This window comes from Dermacentor andersoni, chromosome 1 (assembly GCF_023375885.2).
Source record: "Dermacentor andersoni chromosome 1, qqDerAnde1_hic_scaffold, whole genome shotgun sequence".
Taxonomy (NCBI): Eukaryota; Metazoa; Arthropoda; class Arachnida; order Ixodida; family Ixodidae; genus Dermacentor; species Dermacentor andersoni.
Genome location: NC_092814.1, coordinates 337,234,905 through 337,241,929, shown reverse-complemented (window position 1 = coordinate 337,241,929; position 7,025 = coordinate 337,234,905).

Below are 7,025 nucleotides of genomic sequence, written 5' to 3'. Positions count from 1 at the left end.
GGGGCCGCAAGTTTGTCTTACGAACTGGTCATCAGGCTTTGGTGACACTGCTGCCCACAAATGGGGTTGGAAGACGCCCACTGCGGATTGAACGCTGGTGTGCTAGACTTTTGAGATACAACTTCACTGTGTCGTACACAAAGGGGAACACCAATGTCGTTGCGGATGCGCTTTCTAGGTTACCTTTGACCTCTGCATAGGACGAACCGGTGGAGGAAGTAGTTGCTGTGGTTTCCAGCATGATCACTAAGAGTGAGTTGCAAGCAGCAACAGCTGAGGATTCATTACTAAATGAGGTGGCGCAGCATGTTATGCCCAGATGGCCGGAAAAGGGCTGTTTAGCTGGAAAATTAAGGTTGTTTTTTCGTATAAAAGAAGAGGTGTCGGTGATAGTCGGGCTACTGTTTCGCGCTGAACGGGTCGTTCCCCCATCGACACTCACTTCCAGGCTGGTCATGATGGCACATGAATCGCATCCAGGCATTGTAAGGACCAAACAACCGTTGAGGGAACATTACTGGTGGCCCGGAATGGACAGTGATGTTGAATCGCTGGTTAGGAATTGTGCTATCTGCAAAGCATCAGATAAATCTGCAAAAACCGTAATGGCCCCATTGGAGCCAGTAAAGTGGCTCGAGAAGCCGTGGGAAAAGCTTGGAATCGACATCGTTGGGCCGATGGAGCGAGCCCCTCCGGAGTGCAGGTTTGCAATCACTATTATTGATTACCACAGCAAGTGGCCCGAGGTGGCATTTGCGTCCACAATCACTGCACAGGCAGTAGTGAAAGTGCTTTTGGAACTTTTTGCGAGAGAAGGGTACCCGAAAAGCATTGTGACTGACAATGGGCGTCAGTTTATGTCGACATGTTTTGAGCAGTTTTTACGAGATCGGGGAATCCAGCATTGCGTTACAACATTGTATTACCCGCAATGCAATGGTCAGATTGAGAGGTTCAACCGCGTTCTTAAGGAATATATTCATGTGGCGGTATTGGAACGAAGACCTCTGAAGGAGACAATCTGGGACTACCTGTGTGTTTACAGGGCCACCCCACATGCAATTACAGGAGCGTCGCCGGCTTACCTACTGCATGGAAGAAGACCCAGAACAAGATTGGATGTTGTTGGCCTCCCAGAAAGGGAACTTTTTGAGGAGCCGCGTGTCGCCATGGAAAAGTTGAAACAGGGCGTTAAGGAGCAGCAACAACGAACAAAAAAGTACACCAATGAAAAACGAGGTGCCAGAGCGTCTACCAGATTTCGTAAAAATAAAGCAAGGTGGACCAAAGACGAAACACAAGTTTTCTTTGACGATCCAGGTGAAGAGACGAGTGGGCACGAATTCGTTTTTGCTGGCAAACGGTACGAAATCGAACGCATCAAAATTAACAGTAATTGGTAAAGTAGGGACAGGACAGGCACAAGCACTAACTGATGCGGTTACAGCGTAACGCAGTGCAGCCTCAGGGTTTTCCTGCGACCTGGATCTTCACATAGGGAAGATGGCGGAGCAAAATACCCCTACTGCCGTCGAGAATCAATCTGAAATGGTGCCATCAGAAGACATCCAGGGAAGCGCCAACCATTCTGACCGGGCACAGCCCACAGTAACGGAGTCTATACTAGAGATTCCCGATCAGCAGGACAATTCTCGGTCGCAGTTGGCCACAACCACAGCACCACCTCGCACCAGGCCGGAACGAACAAGAAGAGTACCAGCGCGATATCAAGACTACGAGCTTACCTGACTGTAAGAACGTCGTTCGTGTCATGTGATGTGAAGTGAGTGCGCGAAAGTGGATTGATTTTATTTCGTTTCTTTTTTTTTTATGAGGGGGGAATGTGTTGTGTATAGGGGGCGCTTTCAATTATATCAGTTGTATATAAGTGATTGCCATCAGAATAAAGTTCAGTTCCATGGTTCCCCGTCATTGCATAGTCTTGTCTTATCATTCGGCGCTTCGCGTCACTACAGTTATGTACTGGATCGTGTCGTTGGATGTAGGACTGTCTGGCTGAGCCGTAAACAATGGAGCCGTAGTCTGAAAGGCTACGAACAAGAGAGCGGTCAATACGTAAAAGGCACGTTCGGTTGGAACCCCAGTGCTTATGAGATAAAAGTTTGAGGATATTCAATGCCTTATTTGCCTTAATCTTTAGTGTTTTGATGTGGGCTAGGAAGTTTAGTTTTTTTCAGATTACTCCCAAGAATTTATATTCTTGTTTTGCCGGCTGCGCGACATCATCCAATATTAAATCCGGGTGTAAGTACAATCTTCGTTTTTGCGAGAATAGCACTGTAACAGTTTTCTGAGTAGAGAAGCGAAAGCCATTTTTCTCAGCCCACTCTATTAGTTTACTTATTGTTATCTGGAGCTGGCCTTTCACATGTTGGTAAGTTTGAGGCGCGGCACGCTATTTGCAGATCATCGACGTATATGCAGTGCATAAGAGAGGTGGGAATGACTTTGTTAATAGAGTACATTTTTACTATAAAGAGTGTTGTGCTAAGTACGCAACCTTGTGGCACGCCGTTTTTCTGAATAAATATGCGCGAGAGCACAGTGCCTGGACGGATTTGGAAAGTTCTGTTGGACATAAAATCAGCGAGACAGTTTAGCATTTTGCCACGGATTACTAACGCGGCGAGGTCACGTAAGATTCCAAATCTCCACGTCTTGTCATACGCTTTTTCTAGATCGAAGAACACTGCCAGTCAGTGCTGTTTGTGTAAGAATGCTTCACGTATTTCGTGTTCCAGTCAGACGAGATGGTCTGTCGTGGAACACCCTTTTTTATAGCCGCACTGATGAAAATCAATGGAGTTCCGTATATCTATCTAGCATTTACGACACTTTCATATGATTTCGCCAAACAGCTTGTCAGGGCAATGGGTCGAAAGCTGCTTAGGGATGTGGGGGATTTACCTATTTTTAAAAAAGGCACGACTATTGCCTTTTTCCAACCTTTTGGCATGATTCGTGATTGAAATACTTTGTTAAAAATTTAAGGAGAGCATCTACAGATGCTGGGGACAGATGTGCAAGCATGGAATAATGGATCCGGTCAGGATCGACTGTAGTTTTTTTGCCAGCACAGAGAACCATGTTAAGCTCTTGTAACGTAAATGGACAGTTGTATTCGTCCCTTGACATACAAGAAGTTGGTAGTTTCTCCTTTTCTGCCGACAGTTTGTATTTTAAGAAGGTGTTTGAATAATTAGCCGAGCTAGAGACGTTATAGAAATGTTCCCCAAGTATATTTGCTTGTTCTGGTAGTGTTTTCTGAGTGCCTGAAGGTGTAAGTATGGGTATCGTGTATGATGTGTAGTCCCCCTTAAACTTCCTAACCTGTTCCCACATCCTTTCGGATGTGACAGTGCTATAATTTGTAGATATATATTTCTGCCAAGACAGTTTTTCCGCCTGTCTCCGAATATAGCGAGCTTTCGCTTTGGCTCGTTTGGAATTCAGAAAGTTGTTATATGTTGGGTATCTGCGTAAGATTCCGCAGGCCTTATTTTGATGCTTTTTTGCTACGGTGCATTCATTTGTCCAACAAGGATTCAGCTTTTTCCGAACAACGCCAGAAGATTGCGGAATAGCCTTTTCAGCTGCAGAAATAACGCAGTTAGTAAACTTTTCATTAATTTCCTGAATGCTTAGGTCTATTAAAATAAGGTCGTCCAGCCTGGCACTTTCTGTAAAAACAACCCAGCCTGCAATTTGTAACGTCCAGTGGCGTGGTTTGTTGGATATAATGGGCAGTGTTGATAGTGGATTAAAGCAGGTAGATGATCACTGCCATATGGAGTCTCCAGTACGTCCCATTTAAAATCGGTAAGAATATCCGGAGAGCAAAATGCTAAATCAAGGCAGCTAAAATTACGTGAACTCAGTGAAAAATGTGTTGGCGCACCTGAATTCAAAAGACAGATGTTGTTTGTCAAAATAATATCTTCGATAAGTTGTCCTCTTTGGTCATTCTTATCACTGCCCCAAAGAGTGCAATGAGCATTAAGATCCTGAAGTAAAACACAAGGCTCCGGCAGCTGGCAAATTAAATTTTCCATGTCTCGAGTTGTGAAATGGGTATGGGGAGGGATGTACAACGAACAGATGGTGACAGTGTTAAAAGATAAAACGGGTGACAGCTACTGCCTCGAACGCAGTATTTAACGAAACGTTCCGTGTGGGGATGCCACCTTGGACGATAATAGAGACAACTCCTGATAGACGACTGGAGTGCTCGCGGTCCTTTCTTATGACAGTAAAACCTTTGAGAAAATGTGTATGTTTGGGTCCTCGGTTCGTTTCTTGAAGGCAGAATGCTACTGGTGATAACTTATTTATGTCTTTGATGTCACCTAGATTATGCATTAGGCAGTCAGATTATAAATTTGTGGGCAGTCAGCATGCTGGCATGGGTGAGCGCTCCAAGCTGTATGCCAGGTCATTTTTGGTTGTTGTTTTTGCGCTCGCGCGGTCCATTTAGTATGACGTGGCGTCTTGTGTGTGGGAAACGCTGCTTCGACACGTACTGAAGTGGTTTAAGCCGGCGTGGCCACAGTCTCAACTGGCGTTGAGGCGAACGCTGCACCTGGCGCGATGTCTGCGCGCGTGTTTGCGCCTACAGTCAGCCTCGGAGATAAGTTGGGTATTTCTGAAAATTTGTTTCATGAATGTGACCGTACTGCAGCATTGTCACTGCCATTCTATGCTGTGGTACAGCAGCAGTGAGTAGTTATGAAACAAGACCATCCTAACAGCGTGGGTACCCTTCTGCTACAGAATAAGTTGAGCTCTTGGAGTAAAATTGTTATCTGCATATACGCAACACGATTACCGCATTTGTTGCACGAGGTCTCCGCCCACGTATAACGAGAGGTTTGGTTGCTAACAACAGCATACCGTACACTGCGAATTATCGAGTTGTCGAGTGACCAGCTGCGGTCTGCGCGAGCCTCCGAAGCAGTGGCACATGCTTGGTTATAAATACTTTTGTGCATGTTAACCCATCGTCCAAGCATGCGGCATGACCATGCGAGGTCTCACTGCGGGGTTCGCCAGTGTAGTTTTTTTTCTTTATTGCTTTACAAAAGAAGAGGATGAAAACCTATCTTTTCTTAGTCTTGTTCATCTCGTTCTCTACGACGCACTCACCTGCTTTACAGTATTTGTGTCCTGACGAATGGCCGTCGGATTCTTTCTATGTGCTCCATTTCGCGTATTACTGCTTTACGGATCAAAAAGACGATGCCCAAGCACAAAACTTGTATGTGTCTCTCTGGTGCACCAACGGCAGTGATCACTGTGTTGGGCAACGCCATCGGCGTCATACACGACGCTAATGTACATATATGTTTTCGTGATTTAAGGTCTACGATATCTGAAGTGAGTCAGAACGATGCCGGTGGTCGACGCAAGTATTTCATGCCGATTGGCGCTTAGATCTTTCACGGTTGCATTAGGTTGGCCGTACACGAGCACTTTTATGTTTTAGTTATTATGCCCAGCGTCCACATAGCGAAAATATTTTCTATTTCAGGCAAGCAATTGAGAAATGTAGCGCCTCGTTGGATAAAAGCCAATTGCCAAAATAGCTCACAACATGCCCACACTCGGTAGCTGATGATGCGCATTGCCTGCTTGCGCAGCCAAGATAAACAATTTTTTTTTATTTATTTACGCTCAAAAAGCGGGAAAAGCTTTGTAGCTCGGAGTGGAGTAACAAAATAAAAGAAAATAAAAAATAATAAGAAATAAAAATATAAAGAACACCTGCAGGCACATATGAGGATGCAATCTGGGAATGCACGTATGACTATGCCAAGCCCGGCCTATTTTTAAAAAGTTTTTATAGGACTATTTATTAATATTACTGATAATTACACACCATCGTTTAATGCTGCTCACCCCGTTTTTTTTATTAGTTTCAGTCAAGCATCAGTTCTGTTCGAACATAATAGTTACACATTTGAGGCACCAAGGTTGGCAAACCGCCAGTCGTTGTATAATAGCTGTCACCAGAGTAACATTTAGGCGGCAAAATACTCCACCATAAAAATAGTCCTTCCACTGTATAGTTAAACATGATGCATTAATAATGGCTACTTCTGGAACTGAGACCACATCCTTGTGTTAAGGCATCGAGAATACGCAGTATGAGCTTTGTATATATAACGCAATGTAAGTATTGTGGGCCATTTCACAAACGTATATTTAAATACGTGATATTTAGGAGTCACTGGGGTAATTAATAGGAGCTGGTTACTGTTTTTAAGATATAATAAATAAAGATACAACAAGAATAAATGAATAGGTGCCGCTAGACAAAAAAAAAAGAAGTCGCAAGATCGCTGTAAGTCAGCCCGAGTTGTGCCGATATTCAAGAAAGGCCCCCGTCAATTGCTACAAAATTATCGCCCGATCTCCTTAATATCTTCGTGTAGGAAAATCATCGAACACGTAGTAGCTCAGAAATTAAATGAATTCTTAGAAGAACACCCACTTTTAACAGATTATCAACATGTATTTCGAAAAGGATTTTCTCCTACAACACCATTGGTTACTAAAGTTCGCACCTACGCAGCTTGTCTAGATACTAACAGTCAAATTGATGTAATATTTCTACATTACAGAAAAACATTCCATGCAGTTAACCGCGATAAACTAATTGCAAAACTTCGGTTGATTGGCATACACCAGAATTAATTTTTTTCTGGATTTCAGCCTATCTAAACAGTCGCAACCAATAGGTTCAGGTGCAAAAACAACACTCTGGCTGCCTTCCGGTAAAGTCTGGCGTCCCGCGAGGTGCTTAGCTCCCTACTTTTTTTCTTTTTGGCTATATACTGTCACGTGGTAGTGACGGTCGAGGACACAGCAACAAAACTGTCAATGGCGAAACCAACTTTGTTGGGCCAACCTGGGCCCACAAGAGCAGGCTACACTCAAAGCTCAACGAAAGCGACGAACACCGTCGGCGATTGTCGAAAATTTGATTAGCGGGTCAAGCACATCGG